The sequence below is a fragment of the Oncorhynchus kisutch genome, linkage group LG12 (genome assembly GCF_002021735.2).
Source record: "Oncorhynchus kisutch isolate 150728-3 linkage group LG12, Okis_V2, whole genome shotgun sequence".
In the NCBI taxonomy this organism is placed as follows: Eukaryota; Metazoa; Chordata; class Actinopteri; order Salmoniformes; family Salmonidae; genus Oncorhynchus; species Oncorhynchus kisutch.
In genome coordinates this window covers 44,409,847-44,431,165 of record NC_034185.2, presented here as the reverse complement: position 1 = coordinate 44,431,165, position 21,319 = coordinate 44,409,847, and positions in this window count along the sequence as shown.

The following is a 21,319-nucleotide window of genomic DNA, read 5'->3' as shown; positions in this document are numbered from 1 at the left end:
GCTTTGTGTGGTACACATTTTTAATTAAAATCTTATGGCTGCAGGGGCAGTATTGTCACGTCTGTCATAACGAGGAGACCAAAGCGCAGCGTGATAAGAATACATTCTTCTTTTAATTTAAATGAAGAAAACTTAACAAACTAACAGAATGCTACAATAACAAGTGCTGACAGGCCAGAAGTCTTCAATAAAGACTTAAAGGTTGAGACCGAGTCTGCGTCTCTCACATGGGTAGGCAGACCATTCCATAAAAATGTAGCTCTATAGGAGAAAGCCCTGCCTCCAGCTGTTTGATTAGAAATTCTAGGGACAATTAGGAGGCCTGCGTCTTGTGACCGTAGCGTACGTCTAGGTATGTACGGCAGGACCAAATCGGAAAGATAGGTAGGAGCAAGCCCATGTAATGCTTTATAGGTTAGAAGTAAAACCTTGAAATCAGCCCTTGCCTTAACAGGAAGCCGGTGTAGAGAGGCTAGCACTGGAGTAATATGATTAAATGTTTTGGTTTTAGTCAAGATTCTAGCAGCCGTGTTTAGCACTAACTGAAGTTTATTTAGTGCTTTATCCGGGTAGCCGGAAAGTAGAGCACTGCAGTAGTCTAACTTAGAAGTGACAAAAGCATGGATTAATTTTTCTGCCTCATTTTTGGACAGAAAGTTTCAGATTTTTTAAATGTTAATAAGTAGATGGAAGAAAGCTGTCCTTGAAACAGACTTGATATGTTAGTGAAAAGAGAGATCAGGGTCCAGAGTAACGCCGAGGTCCTTCACAGTTTTATTTGAGACCACTGTACAATCATCAAGATTAATTGTCAGATTCAACAGAAGATCTCTTTGTTTCTCGGGACCTAGAACAAGCATCTCTGTTTTGTCCGAGTTCAAAAGTTGATAAATGGCAGCAATCCACTTCCTTATGTCTGAAACACAGGCTTCCAGCGAGGGAAATTTTGGGGCTTCACCATGTTTCATCGAAATGTACAGCTGTGTGTCATCCGCAAAGTAGTGAAAGTTAAGATTATGTTTCCGAATGACATCACCAAGATATAGTGAAAGAGCTGTTGCGCAGCAACTCACTGCCTTCCTAAAACGGAACCTTGAGGAACACTGAAATTTACAGTTGATTTGTCAGAGGACAAACCATCCACAGAAACAAACTGATATCTTTCCGACAGATAAGATCTAAACCAGGCCAGAACTTGTCTGTGTAGACCAATTTGGGTTTCCAATCTCTCCAAAAGAATGTGGTGATCGATAGTATCAAAAGCAGCACTAAGGTCTAGTAGCATGAGGACAGATGCAGAGCCTCGGTCTGACGCCATTAAAAGGTCATTTACCACCTTCACATGTGCAGTCTCAGTGCTATGATGGGGTCTAAAACTGTATACGAAACTGAAGCGTTTCGTATACTTTGAGCAACAGCTCTTTGTAATATTTTTGAGTGGAATGGGAGATTCGATATAGGCCGATAGTTTTTTATATTTTCTGGGTCAAGGTTTGGCTTTTTCAAGAGAGGCTTTATTACTGACACATTTAGTGAGTTTGGTACACATCCGGTGGATAGAGAGCCATTGATTATGTTCAACATAGGAGGGCCAAGCACAGGAAGCAGCTCTTTCAGTTGTTTAGTTGGAATAGGGTCCAGTATGCAGCTTGAAGGTTTAGAGGCCATGATTATTTTCATCATTGTGTCAAGAGATATAGTCCTACAACACTTCCCCCCTTTTACCTCCAACAAAACACTTTTATCACTGCAGCTGGTTTGATACATTCACCTGTGAAGATAAATAATGTACTTAAAGTGTACTTAAAGTTTAAGTCTGAAGTTTACATACCAACCTGAGTCAGGTTTGTAGGCCTCCTTGCTCACACACACTTTTGTAGTTCTGCCCACAAATGTTCTATAGGATTGAGGTCAGGGCTTTGTCGTGGCCACTCCAATACCTTGACTTAAGCCATTTTGCCACAACTTTGGAAGCTAGCTTGGGGTCATTGTCCATTTGGAAGACCCATTTGCGACCAAGTCTTAACTTCCTGACTGATGTCCTGAGATGTTGCTTCAATATATCCACGTCATTCTCCTCCTCATGATGCCATCTATTTTGTGAAGTACACCAGTCCCTCCTGTAGCAAAGCACCCCCACTACATGATGCTGCCACCCCCATGCTTCACGATTGGAATGTTGTTCTTCAGCTTGCAAGCCTCCTCCTTTATCCTCCAAACATATCAATGGTCATTATGGCCAAACAGTTCTATTTTTGTTTCCTCAGACTAGAGGACATTTCTCTAGTAGTCTGGCTTTTTAATGGCAGTTTTGGAGCCATGGCTTCTTCCCTGCTGAGCGGCCATTCAGGTTATGTCGATATAGGACTCATTTTACTGTGGATATACATACTTTTGTAACTGTTTTCTTCAGCATCTTCACAAGATCCTTTGCTGTTGTTCTGGGATTGATTTGCACTTTTCGCACCAACGTACGTTCATCTCTAGGAGACAGAACTCATCTCCTTCCTGAGCGGTATGACGGCTGCGTTGTCCCATGGTGTTTATACTTGGATACTATTGTTTGTACAGATGAACGTGGTACCTTCAAGTGTCTGGAAATTGCTTCCAAATATGTTCTTGGATGATTTCTTTTGAATTTCCCATGATATCAAGCAAAGAGGCACTGAGTTTGAAGGTAGGCCTTGAAATACATCCACAGGTACACCTCCAATTGACTCAAATGGTGTCAATTAGCCTACCAGAAGCTTCTAAAGCCATGGCTTAATTTTCTGGAATTTTCCAAACTGTTTCAAGTCACAGTCAACTTAGTGTTTGTAAACTTCTGACCCACTGGAATTATGATATAATGAATTATAAGTGAAATTATCTGTCTGTAAACAATTGTTGGAAAAATGACTTGTGTCATGCACAAAGTGCCACACTATAGTTTGTTAACAAGAAATTTGTGGAGTGGTTGAAAAATGAGTTTTAGTAACTCCAACCTAAGTGTATGTGAACTTCCGACTTCAAATGTACATTCAGTAATCTTGCTCTGATTTGTGTAGATAAAATGTAGTGTAGTTTTGTTTGAAACAAATCTATTCAAATATAGGAACTGGGTTCTAAAGTTTGACCCCACTGCTGTCTCTGGCTCCACACCCACCCCACACTTCTAGATGTGCCTTTTCTGTAGGGAAGTTAATGATTCATGGGGGGCAGGTAGTCTTGTGGTTAGAGTTATGGACTAGTAACCGAAAGGCTTGCAAGATCAAATCCCTGAGCAGACAAGGTAAAAAGCTGTCATTCTGCCCCTGAACAAGGCCCACTGTTCTTAGGCTGTTATTGAAAATAAGAATTTCTTCTTAAAACATCTTGACGCACCCATTCCGTTAGCGGGATGATTTTCATCAACATCCGCTGAATTGCACAGCACCAAATTCTAAAAATATTTAATTTTCATGAAATCACAAGTGCAATATAGCAAAACACAGTTTAGCTTGTTTTTAATCCACCTGGCGTGTCAGATTTCAATAAAGCTTTTCGGCGATAACAAGCATTTATGTAAGAACATCTCTCTCAGTAGACAAAATATTACAAACAGCTAGCAGCCAAGTAGATTGGTCACGAAAGTCAGAAAACCAATAAATTAAATTGCTTACCTTTGATGATCTTCGGATTGTTTGCACTCACGAGATTCCCAGTTACACAATAAATGTTCCTACCATAAAAATTATTTTTATATCCAAAATACCTCCATTTGTTTGGCGCGTTATGTTCAGAAATCCACAGGCTCGAGCGGTCACGACATCGCAGACGAATATTCCAAATAGTATCCGTAAAGTGCGTAGAAAGATGTCAAATGTTTTTTATAATCAAACCTCAGGTTGTTTTTACAATATATAATCGATAATATGTCAACCGGAAGGTAGCTCCTTCCATAGGCTATAGAGAAAAATGGCTGGTGAGCATGAAAAACTCTGCTGGCACCCAGCCATCCACTGACGCGATGGGTTCTACCTCGCTCATTTTTCAAAATAAAAGCCTGAAACTATGTCTAAAGACTGTTCACAGCTTGAGGAAGCCATAGGAAAATGAATCTGGTTGATATCAGAATCAAAATTAGTTGGGTAACATAGATAATTAAGATGTTTTGTTTGCATAATATGCTTATGTGATATAGTTGTTATTTAGAATGTATCCCTTTGGACTCAAGTGTTGGCAGTTGCATTTTTCCCTCAGCTAGGGCTCAGTCACTTGGGGCCCAGAGAGGGGAGAGGTCAGGCTTGTCTTTCACATGTCCTTGGTGCTATGCAGAATATCAGAAAGGAAAGAGGACAGAATGGAACATTGTTTTCATATGTGAATGTGTCTTTACCTATTCTTAAACCATGTGAAGGGATGGCGTGATTAATCGGGAATCAATTACTTGTCTCCACAATGTCTGTGTGCAGAGCTCACTCACTCCTTTGGCATTGGGGGGAGTTGTATAGCAGTGTCTGGAACCATTGTATGTCCTCTCTGATGTTGCACTTATCCTGGGAGAGTGTATGACCCAGAGGCTCACTCCCCTCAGTGAGCTTGTCCAGGAGTGGGGTCAAGAGGGGTTTTACTTTATATGGGAGTATCTAGAGTTGAATATTGATTTATGCCATTGGATGAGTTGGTGTTTTTGTGCTATGAAGTTCCAGGAACGGGATTAGAACCTCTTCTTAGGGACCAAACTTTATAGTGAATGCTATCTGGCTATGGGATACTCCTCTCTCAAGTAAAAGTCTTTCTTTGTGAACTGTTCCTAATATCTGTGGTTTGTCATGTCGACTAGGGGGGTGGATCTTTGCTATAAAAGATCTCAGTAGCCATTATGTTGACACTCTCAACGGTTCATTAGAAATGGCGAATCGTTGAAAGTCAGTGCTAATTATTAAATTATCAAATGTAGTTTAAGTATAACTCTGACTGGTGTGTGAAGTTATACTCTCCTCATTTAGTAATACAGATATTAACCACCACAAGTGCAGGAGCATTCTCAGCGACAACAGGGTGATACAATTAAAATACTACACCTGTATTGGATGTGAGAGCTTATAAAGCATTTGACTATATTTCACCATATAAATCCTGACACAGCTCTACCACAAGCAGAGCTAAGAGGAGACCTAGTGCAGAGAGGCCCATCAGCGGAGGCCTCAGCTTCACACCCCAACCCAGTGTCCCTGAGCAGTGGGGCCCCAGGCTGGATCGCAGCCCCAGACCTGGACCCTGCAGGGGTCTGCTCCCCAGCCCAGACAACTGCCCTCTCATCCTCAGGTAAATTGAACAGACTGAATTTAGGCATATTAAAAGACAAACAACTGGTTCCTATATCAGGATATTTTGAACAAGCTTAAACTATTTGGCATTGTCTTAAAATGGTTGATCAAACAAACAGTGAGCAGAAATTAGGAATTATCAACACAAGTAGGGGTCATCAACATTTAACAATCAGTTATTATTTAGCATTACCATATGCAAGGCCATAATAGTTGTACAGATATTGAATTTTAACATACTGTAGAATGTGATGTTACCTCATCTTCACATTTGTTCCCCTCTCATGGATACTTCCCCATGTTCTCAGCACAACAAGGGAATCAACTGGCAAGATGACTATGATAATGATAATTAGACACTGTGTTGTCTAATACAATATACCATATAGATACAGTATGCGACAGTCAAACTCAAGAAAAATCTTGTATCACCTGGTTTTCGTCCAAAACAACATTTAATTAAGGTAAAATATGTAGCCAGCCCTTAAGGGGTTTGTCTTCAACTCAGATCTATAGGATGGGGATTTTTACACTTGAGTTCTACCATCAATATATTTAGCAAACCATCTGCGTTTGTCCTTGACTTGACTCATGGCAGACATTTGATTTGTTGGTGAAACTTAAATGCAATCTAATCTCTTCATGACTACACTGCAGACTGGTGGTAATAATAATAATTTATTGTAGATGTTTGACACACTATCAACAGAATATGGGATTTTGGTGCCTGCCTTTGTACAACATACAGTTCATGTAAGGACATGGAGTGTAGTTTAGATCTCTTTTAATCTGTCTCTCTAGAGGCTAAAGGAAACCAAAGCACTTACCTGGTAAATGAACACTAAAATGTTTACCTCTTTTGGCGCATGAACCGCTAACGGGACACCTACGACAACATCTTGTAAAATTGCAGAGTGCGAAATTCAAAATACAAAAATCATAATAATAAACATTCATGAAAATACCAGTGTCATACATAATTTAAAAGCTTAACTTCTTCTTAATCCAACCGCATTGTCAGATTTCAAAAAGGCTTTAAGTTGAAAGCATACCATGCGATTATCTGAGGACAGAGCCCCACACCAAAATACATTTTTAACCAGCACAGGCGTCACAAAATCCCAAATAGCGATTAAATAAATAACTTACCTTTGAAGATCTTCCTCTGTTTGCAATCCCAAGGGTCCCAGATACACATTGAATGGTCGTTTTGTTCGATGAAGTCCTTCTTTATATCCCAAAAAGTATTTTTAGTTGGCGCCAAAGATCTCAATAATCCACTCATTCAACATGCATACAAACAAATCCAAAAAGTTACCAGTAAAGTTTGTCAAAACAAATCAAACGATGTTTCTAATTAATCCTCGGGTACTCTAATATCTAAATAAACTATCATATTTAAATAACGAAGAGCGCGCACCTCATTCACGCGCCAACAAGACTACTTTTCTAATGAGAGATACCTTGTAGTTAGTTCTTCCAACTACTTGCTAATTTTTGGAAAAACAACCCTGAAACCCTTTCTAAAGACTGTTTACTTGTAGTGGAAGCCATAGGAACTGCAATCTGGGTCCTATCTATTTGTATTTCCCATAGGCTAGCAGTGAAATTACCTGTGACCTCAAAAACAATATTTCTAGATGGATTTTCCTTGGGTTTTTGCCTGCCATATCAGTTCTGTTATACTCACAGACATTTTTGTAACAGTTTCAGGAACATCAGAGTGTTTCCTATCCAATGCTACCAAGTATATGTGTATCCTAGCTTCTGGGCCTGAGTAACAGGCAGTTTACTTTGGGCACGTCAGTCATCTGAAATTCCGGGAAAAAAACAGTCTCCAAAACAGGTTTTAAGTATTGTGTAAATATGTAATCTCTTTACAGTTCTCCCAATATGAATACCCATGGTTTTTCCAAGCAGCAGTCCCACATGTTCCACATTTTCCACAATTACCGGCAAAGGCTTCCCCAGTAAACCCAGCGGCAGCAGTCACCCCACCATCACAACCAGTGCAACCAGAACAGGTACCACTGTCTGACCAACAGCAGCAGCAGCAACAGCAGGTAGATAACAAATAAATGACAATCATAAACCTATTTTATGCAAAATAGCAACATGCTTGTGTCTTTTTTTCTGAAAAGGTGTAGTATGGCTTCATTTTGTGTTTTGTTCAGAAATACCTTTTTTTTTAAATGTGTACTGACCCAATTCTTCTACATTTTTCAACAACCAATGGTAAACCTTCAGTAAGACAATTGTCATTATTTTTAAAGAAATCATGTATTGTACTTTCGGTAATTGTCTCATTATACAGTGTGCCAATTCTGTTCTGGAATGCTCCATTTGGTGGTCTGAGCTCTGAAGAGTTTGAGGTAATGTAAGAAAGATCCTTATCAATCTACATTGAAACTCATTGAACTCAGTGAAAAATATGTATTTGATACAGTATAAAGAATGCATTAATTTTGCACATTCCTCTTTCTTTCTCTCTCTCTCTCTCTTTCTCTCTCTCTTTGTCTGACAAATGGCAGGTAGAATCGGTCGCATTGGGGAAGTACTTGCCCGGTCTAGGGGGAAGCATGCCCGCAGCCAGTCTGCCCATCGGCACTGTGGTCCAAAATCCAGAGCTTCCCTCCTTCAGTCTGCCCTCACCTGGCCTCCTACCCACCATGGGGTCTCTCCTGGGGGTTTCCGCAGCAGACAGGCCATCTATCCTGGGTTGATGCAAAACGTAGGTAGAACTGGCAAGTAGGAGTTGTATTTATGTGTGTTGTATTTGTTCTATAATATTTCAGTGTTTTACTATGTATTTAGAATGAACAGGGTTGCAAGTTAATTCTTGACTGTGTTGTGAATTTCTGTGTATAAAAAGTAATTCATGAAATGCTAATAAAACCCCACACCAGCATTTTGACAACCTCTGGTGTCATCTTCAATCTTGATGCAACACTTGTCTATATCTGTTGCCCCAATTTCCTTTCTTGTCTCCACCAGTTTGTCTGTGGCATTGGCTACATCTAATTGGCTACATCTAATTAAACCCAAACACAACTGCTGCCAAGGTAGCTGAGAGCTTCACATCACAAACCTTCATGTTGCAGGCCGTTGACATATTCATTATTTCCCAAATATAAATACATATCATTCAGATAATCAGCACTAACTCCCTTCACCTCACCTATGTGCCTTAATTACCCACTCAGAGACGAAGACAGACAGAAAACATAGAGAAACCCCCACATTTTCCACTTGAACCTAGGTTGCAACACAAATGGCACACTGTAGTGGATTACTTTTGACCGGGGCCCATTAGGGTGACATTTTGTAAGGCAGCCAAGATGTATCTAAACACAGGAGGGCTCATTTGAAGCCTCTAGATAGGACTTGGATTAGAAATTATGGTCACACATTATTTGGATAGTCCAGATTGTACATCTGTAAATGCTCTACAGACGGTCATACTAGCAACAAACTACAGTACCTTTTGATAAGAAAATTCTTGCTCAGGTTAGGGTTAAGGTTAGGTTTGAATAAGGGTTAGGGCTACGGCTAGGGTTAGGGTTAGTAGATATTTTTTTGAAATGTTACTGATAGTCTGTAGACCATCTACAGATGGGCTATCCAATTTAAGTGTTACTGAAATGATAGACAGGTAGTGAGGCTCGAAACTATTCATCAGTTGTTTTTTGTCATGTTTACCCTCATGACAGGTCTAGATGATAGAGGTAAAATACATGTCTATTCACCAGGGAACAGAATCAAAGGTAAAAGCAACGCAGATACTAAAGCATAGGGGATGTAAGTAAATATGTATTCAAAAAAGCACACTGTACATCTGTAAACACCTAAAAAAAGAAAAATATTGCATTTCAAAAAGTGAGTGCCAATGTTGTTTGAGGGTAGTTTGAATCGTGTTAGGATTGATATCATAGTTATTCTCTGCAATTCACAAAGCAAACAGCAGTAGCAAGCTGACAACAGTGAAGCACGAGGCTAAACTTCTCCACAGTGGTTGTCTCGCAGCTATGTTGCTGCAGAGTGATGTGTACCAATGGACATGCACAGATTGATACTATGTACGTGCATCATCTTACATTAGACTTATCTGAAAAAAATGGGTTCAACATGCTGTGCATGTCAAAGTCTTAGTTTAAGTAGGCCTAGCTCTAGTAGACCTTTCTTTCAATAACATCACACATTTAACAAAATCCATATTTTCTTGAGGGCTTCATTTGAAAAGTTTGGTAATAATGTAAGTAGACAAAAACAAATCTTCCTCTATGCCAAATTTGGTGCTTTATCAAAATGCTTACTACTTTTAGATCTGTGTGTATTGATGTGAATTGTTAGATACTACTGCACTGTTGGAGCTTGGAACACAAGCATTTCACTACACCTGCAATAACATCTGCTAAATACAATATGATTTGATTTGAGTCTACATTTTCAGCTTAGCATCGCATCACTTGTATACAAAAGAGAGAACATTTTTCATTTAACCATATTAACACAGGTAGTCATAAATTATGTTTTTATGTTGGTAAATAGTTTCTTGACAAAGTCCTACAATTTCAAAAGGATAAAATTGACCCCTTTTGGTGCTTTTAGGGTTAAGACTGGCCTGCTGCTGGGAATACTGTTTTTACTATATGGATGGTCACAAGAAAATGTGAATTACTTGAAACAGGTCACAGACCAAAATGTTTTGATTAAATAACAATAGATTAAATAACAATAAATCTATTGGGTAGGTAACTAGACAATAGTTACCCAATAGATTTAAATCTTTTTGTTTAGTTTTATGGTATCCAACTGGTCTTCTCTCATTGCTGCAACTCCCATACAGACTCGGGAGAGGCAAAGGTCAAGAGCCATATGCGTCCTCCAAAACACTACACAACCAAGCCGCACTGCTTCTTGACATACTTCCTGCTTAACCCCGAAGCCAACCACACCAATGTGTCGGAGGAAACAATCATATACCTGGCAACCATGTCAGCATGCATGCACCCAGCCTGCCACAGGAGTTGCTAGAGCACAATGGGACAAGAACATCACTGCCAGCCAAACCCTCCACTAAATCAGACAATGCTGGGCCAATTATGTACCACCCCATGGGTCTCCCAGTCACAACTGGCTGCCACAGAGCCTGGACTCAAACCAGGATCTCTAGCGGAAGAGTTAGCAACTATAATACAGTGCCTTAGACCAATGTACCACTCGGGAGGTCTAGATTGAAATCTATAAACACTGAGGTGAAGCCAGGTGTGCAAAATGTCTTATGTCATATTCATATACATCATAGGATGATATCTTAATGTTTATCCTTAAAGGCTGCCAATCAAATACAGGATGGGGGTGGGCATCTGTAATTACAATCAAAGCAAAAAAGGATATTTGGAGATTGTTCATATAGATAAACAATAGCTGCCAAAGCATATTTTTGAATGATCAAAGAATGGCTTGGCTAGTCACCAAGCCATCATCAGAAGTTGGACCTCCTTTTGCTTTTGGGGAGAATAAAAAGGAGCAGATCTCTCCCTCAGACATCATATCCTTCTTCAGCAATCCTTTGATTCTCTTGTTGAGCTGCACTACTAAAGGTAATTTATTAGAAATCAACTCTGATTCAACCTTTAGCTTCAGTATTTGTCAACGCAAAAGGGAAAATAAACTAGAGGAAACTACTTCAGAAAGTGATGAAAGATTTTTCAAAATGTCAAATATTTTTCGTCAACAGAATCCTTCAAGATGAAAACCTTCATTCTGATCGCCTGCATCCTGGGGATTGCTCTCGGCCGCCCTGTGAGTTCAATTCTCCGTTGTATTATTTATAAGCGTACTGTGTTGTCTTTCCGATTTTATGTTTCTCTGTTATTCTGTACAAAATACCCATGGTGGCAGGTACCCTAGTGGTTAGAGCATTGGACTAGTAAAAGAAAGGTTTTAAGATCAAATCCCCAAGCTGACAAAGTAAAACTCTGTTGTTCTGCACCTGAACAAGGCAGTTGTCACCTGCTGTCATTGAAAATAAGACTTTGTTTTTAACTGACTTGCCTAGTTAAATAAAGTACATTCTAAAATTATATATATATTTTTCTTTAATTTACAAATAAATGGATTGGAAACATTTACAAACAGTATTCATATATTTAGTCATTATTTACTGTGATTACAGTGTCTTTATAAGTGCTGAACCTAACATTCATCTAACATTCATCTGTACTTCACAGCAAAGGCTGGTCATGGAGTTTGACTTCCAGGCTGCCAACGCTCAGGTAAGAAACACTGCTAGTCTACACCTGTTGTTTATGATGCATTTGATTTGATACATAGTTACGGTGTCCATATTAGGACATACATAACTCGAGGGTGTTCTTCCACGGACATGTGATGCTGTTCCAATATGGGCACCATAACTGATGTAATGTGATGAAAAAATAAGAATAATAGTTACAATATGAATAGTTTTAAAATCATAAAATGAGGAACAAAGTGCCTGAAAAGGGAATAGAACACTGAAGAACTGACTTTTCTATAATACAAATGTTTGTTTTCCAATTATTTGTAGGCTCTCCAAGCTGGACAAGCCAGACCTGATCTAGAGATTGTGGGTGTTTGACAAATTAATCACAATACATTTCCCATTCTAGATTGAAGTCAACCTTCTACGTTTACTATAGTAACCAGAGTGTTCCAATGTTACAGATCCTTCCTGTTGGTGGTGGAGTACCTGTAAGTAACCATAGCGACATAGTGAAATACACTGTGCTGTCGTGTTAGTGATGCTACACCATCTCACACTAATAGAGTGAATGTTCAATCCAGTCAATATCACAGGTGTTAACTTATCAGAATTCAGAAAGTCATGATGAAAGTGTGTGTGTGAATGTGTGTGTGTGTGTGTGTGTGTGTGTGTGTGTGTGTGTGTGTGTGTGTGTGTGTGTGTGTGTGTGTGTGTGTGTGTGTGTGTGTGTGTCAAAACATAGTCAGGTGGTTTCATCAAACAGGAGATCCCCCAGCCACTCGGCCAGGAGAGCGTTGAGATTGTGAGTGATCATGACCCCTATTAATATACAGTACATGTACACAGCATGCCACATGTATTGTGTGTATGCTTGATTGCATCTGGGGTGGCAGGTAGCCTAGTGGTTAGAGCGGTGGGCATATAACTGAATGGTTGCTGGATTGAATCCCCGAGCTGACAAGGTCAAAATGTGTTGTTCTGCCGCTGAACAAGGCAATTAACCCACTGTTCCCCAATACTCATGGTAAATCAGAATTTGTTCTTAACTGACTTGCCTAGTTAAATAAAGGTTCAAATAAATATATATATATGACTCTCTCCTCTCCTCTAGTACCACCCCTTCAGCATCCAGGTTGCCCCACCTCCGCCTGCTCCTGCCCATGTAAGACCTAATGCCTTTATGTCCGCAACATACATTAGGTGGCATTTTGAACATATTTGAAGGGAGTGCTGATGAGACTTAGGCTGTACTAACATGGACACCGTACCTACGTTCATATAGGAGCTACACTGTGAAAGAGCCTCACTCAATCATGTTTAATTTTTTTATTTATTCTATATATAGTGTAATACAGAGGTGGTTGTTGATCATGGACTTTCGCTAGTAAGTCCATGTCATTTTCATTTGAAAATGTACTGATTTCCAATATGTTATAGTGGGTTACTTTAAAGATACTGTCAAAAAAGCTGGGAACAGTGTCTTCAACCATTCCTTTCGCCATTGTGATGTGAAATGAAACAACTGTTCAAATAGGAGTGCTGATTGGTTAATTGGCAACCACTGTCATTGCAGACTCATACATCCGATGAGGAAGACGATTAGAGATGTGAGTAAGACCTTTGCTCTACCATATGACATAAACATGTATTGCCATATTTAAGCTCATGAATTTCTGAATTCCTTAACCGTTCTGTCACAGAGCAATGCAACAGGCTTGATAATGTTGTTTGGTGCTACAGTACCTATGTTTGATTGTGGACAGTTTTTTTGTATTATTGTGTCAAATGTACAGTACATTCTAAACTCATAAGACCTACATTTATCATACCTCCTGTGGTTAAATCTTAGAGACTCAGAGAAGTCTGCTTTGTAAGAAGACTGTTGACTTTGCACATACCTGTATATCTGTTTTTCATTCCCCCATTTTTTACTCTTTTCAGATTACCAATACTTGGAGATCTACAATACCCTTTGATGAACAACGATGTCCTTCAACTCCACAGCTGCTTTTAGTGTCCTAGATTGATTCAGTAAATGCAATGCTTAACCCAGCAATAAACACAGCGTAACATGGTGCTTAACCGATGGCTTGATGCATGAAAGCTGTGTGTAATTGTTTGTACTTGGCTGAAGAATGTACATTTTTTTTAAAAGAACGTTTTGCCAAACTTCTCCATACCATGCCTCAATTTTTCTTTCTTGTCTCTGCTTGTTAGTCTGTGGCATTGATGACATTCTGAATTCAAAATATTTAAGTTCTTCTCAATCGCGTACGCATTTTTGTAACAATGTCATTTTTCTAGACAGTACACAAGACACACAACTCTGTGTAGTAAATTTTCCAAATGTTGTTACCTTCTCAAAACAGCACACTATAAAAAAACTATATGATACTATAAAAACTTTAAGGCCACCCTCAAAAATGCAAATACATCTGTAAAAAAACAACACAGCCTGCAAAACATGAACACAACCATATATACACTATATATACAAAAGTCTGTGGACACCCCTTCAAATGAGAGGATTTGCTGACAGGTGTAAAATCAAGCACACAGCCATGTAATCTCCATAAACAAACATTGGCAGTAAAATGGCCTTACTGAAGGGCTCAGTGACTTTCAACGTGGCATCGTTGAAAGGATGCCACCTTTCAAACAAATCAGTTTCTCAAATATCTGCCCTGCTAGAGCTGCTCTGGTCAACTGTGAGTGCTGTTATTGTGAAGTGGAAACATCTGAGCAACAACGGCTCAGCCACGAAGCGGTAGGCCACACAAGCTTACAGAACAGGACATTAGATTCTGTGCTTTCGACCTTGTGGCAACAGTTTGGAGAAGGCCCTTTCCTGTTTTAGAATGACAATGACCCCGTACTCAAAGCGAGGTCCATACAGACATTGTTTGTTAAGATCAGTGTGGAAGATCTTGAATGGCCTGCATAGATCCCTGACCTCAACCCCCTGACTTCACCATCTAACACCTTTGGGATTAATTGGAACATGGACTGCAAGCCAGGCCTAGTGGCCCAACATCAGTGCCTGACCTCACTAACGGTCTTGTGGCTGAATTGAAGCAAGTTCACACAGAAATGTTCCAACATCAAGTCAAAATCCTTCCCAGAAGAGTGGAGGCTATTATAGCAGCAAAGGGGGGACCAACCCCATCTTAACGCCCATGATTTTGGAATGAGATGTTCGACGAGCAATATATATTGATTGATTGAGGTAGTATATACATTTAAATACCCTCAAAATTATATAACACTGATAATTGTAAACAAAAGTCCCAGTACCAAGTTCTCTCTCACTTTCCTAGTTTAGCCATAATTTAATAAATGTTTCTAACATATTACCTTGCAAAGCAAGCCCTTTAGGGTATCTAGTGGAGTGCTTCTAGCCTTCCCCAGGTACCAAACAAATTGATAGTCAATACAAAAATATGATCTATATATTGTCAGGCCTTGTCCAATGTACTACTAGCAAATTACTTTGGGATTGCCAGTGTGCAGGCTAGCTAGCCAGCCTAGCTAAGTAGCTACACATTCAGATTTTAAAACTGCAGTACAAAACAACCATTGACAATAATTAAGGGCCACATAAATGATGAGAATATGTTGCCTATATAATCTATCATCATAAAGTCATTTTGTGGCCAATAGACAGCAAACAATTCAACGTAGCTATATAGATGGATAGCGTTGCAAGCATGCTAAGCAAGAAAATAGCATTGCCAACTGAATAAGATTGCCAGTACAATGTAAAAATAAGCAGGCCGATCTTACTACCAACGATGAAATGAATCCACAAAAAGTTAGTCCTTGTCCTACAAAACACATTTAGCAATAGAGTTCATTTTCAAGTCATTGCTTTTTTTTTTAAACAATACCAACAAACAAATAAAATCCAACTAAAGTCAGTTTTCAAATGTTATCATATAGTGAGGTTAAGACTATCAGCTGGAACACTATGACTCTGTTGTTAGTTTTGCGAAGAAATAACATACATCCTTCAATTTAAAGGTAGACTCATCTATATACAAAGTAAACAACAGTATCGGAGCCACTTGCGCAACCAATCAAATCAGAGTTTATTTGTCTCGTGCGCCGAATACAACAAGTGTTGACCTTACAGTGAAATGCTTACTTACAGGCTCTAACCAACAGTGCAATTTCTAAAAATAAAAAAAGGTTTTTGGTGAGCTAGGTAAGTGAAGAAATAAAAACAACAGTAAAAAGATAGTGAAAATAACAGTAGCGAGGCTATATACAGTGGCGAGGCTATAACAGTGGCGAGGCTATAACAGTATCGAGGCTATATACAGGCACCGGTTAGTTGGGCTGATTGAGGTAGTATGTACATGTAGATATGGTTAAAGTGACTATGCATATATGATAAACAGAGAGCAGCAGTAGAGTAAAAGAGGGGTTGGCAGGTGGTGGTGGGTGGCGGGTGGCGGGACACAATGCAGATAGCCAATGTGCGGGGGCACTAGTTGGTCGGGCTAATTGAGGTAGTATGTACATGAATATATTGTTAAAGTGACTATGCATTTATTTTATTTTTTTATCCGTTATTTTACCAGGTAAATTGACTGAGAACACGTTCTCATTTGCAGCAACGACCTGGTGAATAGTTACAGGGGAGAAAAGCGGGGTGAATGATCCAATTGTAAACTGGGGATTATTAGGTGACCGTGATGGTTTGAGGACCAGCTTGGGAATTTAGCCAGGACACTGGGATTAACACCCCTACTCTTACGATAAGTGCCATGGGATCTTTAATGACCTCAGAGAGTCAGGACACCTGTTTAACGTCCCATCTGTAAGATGGAATATTTAATAAACAGATAATAGCAGCAGCGTAAAAGAGGGGTTGGTGGGGCAAACAATGCAAATAGTCTGGGTAGCCATTTGATTCCCTGTTCAAGAGTCTTATGGTTTTTCCAAGCAGCAGTCCCACATGTTCCACATTTTCCACAATTACCGGCAAAGGCTTCCCCAGTAAACCCAGCGGCAGCAGTCACCCCACCATCACAACCAGTGCAACCAGAACAGGTACCACTGTCTGACCAACAGCAGCAGCAGCAACAGCAGGTAGATAACAAATAAATGACAATCATAAACCTATTTTATGCAAAATAGCAACATGCTTGTGTCTTTTTTCTGAAAAGGTGTAGTATGGCTTCATTTTGTGTTTTGTTCAGAAATACCTTTTTTTTAAATGTGTACTGACCCAATTCTTCTACATTTTTCAACAACCAATGGTAAACCTTCAGTAAGACAATTGTCATTATTTTTAAAGAAATCATGTATTGTACTTTCGGTAATTGTCTCATTATACAGTGTGCCAATTCTGTTCTGGAATGCTCCATTTGGTGGTCTGAGCTCTGAAGAGTTTGAGGTAATGTAAGAAAGATCCTTATCAATCTACATTGAAACTCATTGAACTCAGTGAAAAATATGTATTTGATACAGTATAAAGAATGCATTAATTTTGCACATTCCTCTTTCTTTCTCTCTCTCTCTCTCTTTCTCTCTCTCTTTGTCTGACAAATGGCAGGTAGAATCGGTCGCATTGGGGAAGTACTTGCCCGGTCTAGGGGGAAGCATGCCCGCAGCCAGTCTGCCCATCGGCACTGTGGTCCAAAATCCAGAGCTTCCCTCCTTCAGTCTGCCCTCACCTGGCCTCCTACCCACCATGGGGTCTCTCCTGGGGGTTTCCGCAGCAGACAGGCCATCTATCCTGGGTTGATGCAAAACGTAGGTAGAACTGGCAAGTAGGAGTTGTATTTATGTGTGTTGTATTTGTTCTATAATATTTCAGTGTTTTACTATGTATTTAGAATGAACAGGGTTGCAAGTTAATTCTTGACTGTGTTGTGAATTTCTGTGTATAAAAAGTAATTCATGAAATGCTAATAAAACCCCACACCAGCATTTTGACAACCTCTGGTGTCATCTTCAATCTTGATGCAACACTTGTCTATATCTGTTGCCCCAATTTCCTTTCTTGTCTCCACCAGTTTGTCTGTGGCATTGGCTACATCTAATTGGCTACATCTAATTAAACCCAAACACAACTGCTGCCAAGGTAGCTGAGAGCTTCACATCACAAACCTTCATGTTGCAGGCCGTTGACATATTCATTATTTCCCAAATATAAATACATATCATTCAGATAATCAGCACTAACTCCCTTCACCTCACCTATGTGCCTTAATTACCCACTCAGAGACGAAGACAGACAGAAAACATAGAGAAACCCCCACATTTTCCACTTGAACCTAGGTTGCAACACAAATGGCACACTGTAGTGGATTACTTTTGACCGGGGCCCATTAGGGTGACATTTTGTAAGGCAGCCAAGATGTATCTAAACACAGGAGGGCTCATTTGAAGCCTCTAGATAGGACTTGGATTAGAAATTATGGTCACACATTATTTGGATAGTCCAGATTGTACATCTGTAAATGCTCTACAGACGGTCATACTAGCAACAAACTACAGTACCTTTTGATAAGAAAATTCTTGCTCAGGTTAGGGTTAAGGTTAGGTTTGAATAAGGGTTAGGGCTACGGCTAGGGTTAGGGTTAGTAGATATTTTTTTGAAATGTTACTGATAGTCTGTAGACCATCTACAGATGGGCTATCCAATTTAAGTGTTACTGAAATGATAGACAGGTAGTGAGGCTCGAAACTATTCATCAGTTGTTTTTTGTCATGTTTACCCTCATGACAGGTCTAGATGATAGAGGTAAAATACATGTCTATTCACCAGGGAACAGAATCAAAGGTAAAAGCAACGCAGATACTAAAGCATAGGGGATGTAAGTAAATATGTATTCAAAAAAGCACACTGTACATCTGTAAACACCTAAAAAAAGAAAAATATTGCATTTCAAAAAGTGAGTGCCAATGTTGTTTGAGGGTAGTTTGAATCGTGTTAGGATTGATATCATAGTTATTCTCTGCAATTCACAAAGCAAACAGCAGTAGCAAGCTGACAACAGTGAAGCACGAGGCTAAACTTCTCCACAGTGGTTGTCTCGCAGCTATGTTGCTGCAGAGTGATGTGTACCAATGGACATGCACAGATTGATACTATGTACGTGCATCATCTTACATTAGACTTATCTGAAAAAAATGGGTTCAACATGCTGTGCATGTCAAAGTCTTAGTTTAAGTAGGCCTAGCTCTAGTAGACCTTTCTTTCAATAACATCACACATTTAACAAAATCCATATTTTCTTGAGGGCTTCATTTGAAAAGTTTGGTAATAATGTAAGTAGACAAAAACAAATCTTCCTCTATGCCAAATTTGGTGCTTTATCAAAATGCTTACTACTTTTAGATCTGTGTGTATTGATGTGAATTGTTAGATACTACTGCACTGTTGGAGCTTGGAACACAAGCATTTCACTACACCTGCAATAACATCTGCTAAATACAATATGATTTGATTTGAGTCTACATTTTCAGCTTAGCATCGCATCACTTGTATACAAAAGAGAGAACATTTTTCATTTAACCATATTAACACAGGTAGTCATAAATTATGTTTTTATGTTGGTAAATAGTTTCTTGACAAAGTCCTACAATTTCAAAAGGATAAAATTGACCCCTTTTGGTGCTTTTAGGGTTAAGACTGGCCTGCTGCTGGGAATACTGTTTTTACTATATGGATGGTCACAAGAAAATGTGAATTACTTGAAACAGGTCACAGACCAAAATGTTTTGATTAAATAACAATAGATTAAATAACAATAAATCTATTGGGTAGGTAACTAGACAATAGTTACCCAATAGATTTAAATCTTTTTGTTTAGTTTTATGGTATCCAACTGGTCTTCTCTCATTGCTGCAACTCCCATACAGACTCGGGAGAGGCAAAGGTCAAGAGCCATATGCGTCCTCCAAAACACTACACAACCAAGCCGCACTGCTTCTTGACACACTTCCTGCTTAACCCCGAAGCCAACCACACCAATGTGTCGGAGGAAACAATCATATACCTGGCAACCATGTCAGCATGCATGCACCCAGCCTGCCACAGGAGTTGCTAGAGCACAATGGGACAAGAACATCACTGCCAGCCAAACCCTCCACTAAATCAGACAATGCTGGGCCAATTATGTACCACCCCATGGGTCTCCCAGTCACAACTGGCTGCCACAGAGCCTGGACTCAAACCAGGATCTCTAGCGGAAGAGTTAGCAACTATAATACAGTGCCTTAGACCAATGTACCACTCGGGAGGTCTAGATTGAAATCTATAAACACTGAGGTGAAGCCAGGTGTGCAAAATGTCTTATGTCATATTCATATACATCATAGGATGATATCTTAATGTTTATCCTTAAAGGCTGCCAATCAAATACAGGATGGGGGTGGGCATCTGTAATTACAATCAAAGCAAAAAAGGATATTTGGAGATTGTTCATATAGATAAACAATAGCTGCCAAAGCATATTTTTGAATGATCAAAGAATGGCTTGGCTAGTCACCAAGCCATCATCAGAAGTTGGACCTCCTTTTGCTTTTGGGGAGAATAAAAAGGAGCAGATCTCTCCCTCAGACATCATATCCTTCTTCAGCAATCCTTTGATTCTCTTGTTGAGCTGCACTACTAAAGGTAATTTATTAGAAATCAACTCTGATTCAACCTTTAGCTTCAGTATTTGTCAACGCAAAAGGGAAAATAAACTAGAGGAAACTACTTCAGAAAGTGATGAAAGATTTTTCAAAATGTCAAATATTTTTCGTCAACAGAATCCTTCAAGATGAAAACCTTCATTCTGATCGCCTGCATCCTGGGGATTGCTCTCGGCCGCCCTGTGAGTTCAATTCTCCGTTGTATTATTTATAAGCGTACTGTGTTGTCTTTCCGATTTTATGTTTCTCTGTTATTCTGTACAAAATACCCATGGTGGCAGGTACCCTAGTGGTTAGAGCATTGGACTAGTAAAAGAAAGGTTTTAAGATCAAATCCCCAAGCTAACAAAGTAAAACTCTGTTGTTCTGCACCTGAACAAGCCAGTTGTCACCTGCTGTCATTGAAAATAAGACTTTGTTTTTAACTGACTTGCCTAGTTAAATAAAGTACATTCTAAAATTATATATATATTTTTCTTTAATTTACAAATAAATGGATTGGAAACATTTACAAACAGTATTCATATATTTAGTCATTATTTACTGTGATTACAGTGTCTTTATAAGTGCTGAACCTAACATTCATCTAACATTCATCTGTACTTCACAGCAAAGGCTGGTCATGGAGTTTGACTTCCAGGCTGCCAACGCTCAGGTAAGAAACACTGCTAGTCTACACCTGTTGTTTACGATGCATTTGATTTGATACATAGTTACGGTGTCCATATTAGGACATACATAACTCGAGGGTGTTCTTCCACGGACATGTGATGCTGTTCCAATATGGGCACCATAACTGATGTAATGTGATGAAAAAATAAGAATAATAGTTACAATATGAATAGTTTTAAAATCATAAAATGAGGAACAAAGTGCCTGAAAAGGGAATAGAACACTGAAGAACTGACTTTTCTATAATACAAATGTTTGTTTTCCAATTATTTGTAGGCTCTCCAAGCTGGACAAGCCAGACCTGATCTAGAGATTGTGGGTGTTTGACAAATTAATCACAATACATTTCCCATTCTAGATTGAAGTCAACCTTCTACGTTTACTATAGTAACCAGAGTGTTCCAATGTTACAGATCCTTCCTGTTGGTGGTGGAGTACCTGTAAGTAACCATAGCGA